This window comes from Halichoerus grypus, chromosome X (genome assembly GCF_964656455.1).
Source record: "Halichoerus grypus chromosome X, mHalGry1.hap1.1, whole genome shotgun sequence".
Taxonomy (NCBI): domain Eukaryota; kingdom Metazoa; phylum Chordata; class Mammalia; order Carnivora; family Phocidae; genus Halichoerus; species Halichoerus grypus.
Genome location: NC_135727.1, coordinates 31,534,670 through 31,537,254, shown reverse-complemented (window position 1 = coordinate 31,537,254; position 2,585 = coordinate 31,534,670). Strand labels below are relative to the sequence as shown.

The window sequence follows — 2,585 nt, the reverse complement described above, 5'->3', positions numbered from 1 at the left end:
CTTAATCAAGAGCCGTAGATGCTGACTCTGGAAGGTTAAGCAGAAAAGGAGTTTCTAAAGGATATTGAGTTTTTCACAGAATTGTTGGCAGGACTGGATAATCAAGTCTAAACTGCCAGAAACGATGCCCCAAACCAGGTCACCGAACAAGCTTGATGCAAAGGATCATAGCCTAAGTAAATGGCACATCCTAGAGTGGTACATATATGGTGGCTTTGAACCTCACTATAAAAAACCTCACTGCCCTACACCGTCGCCAGCCCCAGAAAAAAGCAGAATCTCTCCTTTCATCATCCATGTCAGCAAAAAGAAAAGCTCCATGCAGAGCCTGGTTTAATTACCACCCTCACCGTCAAATCTAAGTCTCCTGAAAGCAAAGCTGAGGTCACCTGCTTGCAGGCTAGCAGCGAGAGACACTGAGAATCTGACACAGGGCTTATAAACTTGGAATTTCCACAAATATAAAAATTGAGGTTGCCAGATAAAATACAGGATACCTGGTTAAGTTCAAATTTCAGATAAACAATGAATAATATTTAATATAAGCCTATCCCAAACATATATGGGACATAATTGCACTTAAAAATTATTTGTTGTTTATCTGAAGTTCAAAGTTAACCAGGTGTCCTATATTTGTATTTGCTAAATCTGGCAACCCTAACAGAAATGCTGTTCAAAAGGTGACGGGCAGCCGTGAATGAGTATTTCAGACAACCACGTTGCTTTACTAAAAAGAAGTGCCGACAATGAATAGGAGTTTCTAACTCACCGACAGTCTCACTTCAAAAATATGTTTGCTAATTTGACAGGCAAGAAATGACATTTAATTATTGTTTTAATTTACCTTTCTGGGATTTTTAGTGAGGCCAAACAACCTCTCAATCCTTCATTATTTTTATCTCCCCCTTCGCGAACAGATCAGGCTTACGCTCTTCATTTCTCTGTTGGGGTCTCTCTGTGTTCCTTATCAGACACAGCATCAGCTCTTCATGCAATAAGTACATTATTCCTGTGCTTGGCTTATTGTTAATCTTTTAATTCATGATCCTTTTATTTACAGAGGTTTACATGATCAATCTCTTGCTTCCCCGCCCCCATACATAGAACAGTTTTCCCCTTCTAGAGATCAGATAAATATTCACTTAGACTGTCTTCTGGATTTTTATGGTTTTACTTATTTACTTTTACCCTTTAATGTGCATGAAGTGGGGTGATGATAAATAGACTTTTTTTCTAAATAGTTAACCAGTGGGGGTGCCTGCTGGCTCAGTCGGTCGGTGGAGTGTGTGACTCTTGATCTCAGGGTCATGAGTTCAAGCCCCATGTTAGGCTTAGAGCTTATTTAAGAAAAAAAAAAAAAAAATATATATATATATATATATATAAATATATACATAAATTTAAGAGGATTCTATATATTAAGAATGACTAATCAAAAAATAAAATAGAAAAAAACATACTTATAATAGGACAAAAGCTATTAAACAACTAGCTTTTTGTTAAGCAAATTTAACAAAAGATACGTAGAACCTTTCTAGTGAAAATTAGAAGATGACTTTACTAAAGAGAGAGGTACACAATGTTCAATGATGGGAAGACACAGTATCATAAGGAGATCAATTCTCTCCCAAATGATCTATAAATTTAATACAATTCCAATAAAAATCCCTGCAGGTGTGTGTGTGATTGTGTGTGTGTGCGCATGCACATGAAATTTGATAAGTTGGTCCTCCAAATTGTATGGAAGAGAAAAGAGTCAATAACTCACACATTCTGAAGAACAGGAAGAGTGAATTTTCCTTACCAGGTATGATGACTTATTATAAAGATATAGCAATGAAGACATCGTGGCATTGGCCCAGGGACGGGTAAGAGTTTCAATGGCATGGAACGGAGAAACCAGGACAGACACACTCATATATGGAAACTTGCTACATGACTGAGGTGACTTTATAAATAAGAGGAGAGAGGATGGACTATTGATTAAATGGTTCTGGAAAAATTGGTTGTCCAAATGGAAGACATTGATAGATCACTACCACACACCATGGACAAAAATAAACCCCAGAATAATGAAATACTTACATACGAGAATAGAATGTGAATGTTTTTAGAAGGAAGTCTAATAATAACAGTCATGAGGATGAGGAGAAAAGGGAATTTTCATAAATTGCTAGTTCACAGGAAATGTGAGGATGATCCTGGCTATACAAACTCCAGAAAAACTCTTACATAGGCACACAAGGAAACATGTATAGGATGGTCATTCCACTGCTCACTTCGGCAGCACATACACTGAAATTGGAACGATACAGAGAAGATTAGCATGGCCCCATGCAAGGATGACACGTAAATTCGTGAAGCGTTCCATATTTTATTTTTAACAATTTTGTTTTTAATTTTTTTTTGTTTAAGGATTATTTATTTATTTATTTGAGAGTGAGAGAGAGCATGAGCGGGAGGAGGGGCAGAGGGAGAAGGAGAAGCAGACTACCTGATGAGCAGGGAGCCTGACGTGGGGCTCAATCCCAGAACCCCAAGACCATGACCTAAGCTGAAGGCAGACTCTTAATCTACTGAGCCAC

General features: G+C 37.7%; 1 non-coding gene across 1 annotated transcript; it reads left to right on the top strand.

Moving 5' to 3' along the window:
* Positions 1–2,271: 2,271 nt before the first annotated feature.
* Positions 2,272–2,377, top strand: LOC118544476 (U6 spliceosomal RNA). Its single transcript, XR_004921614.1, has one exon. It is a non-coding gene; the product is annotated as a U6 spliceosomal RNA (small nuclear RNA).
* The last annotated feature ends 208 nt before the right edge of the window (positions 2,378–2,585 follow it).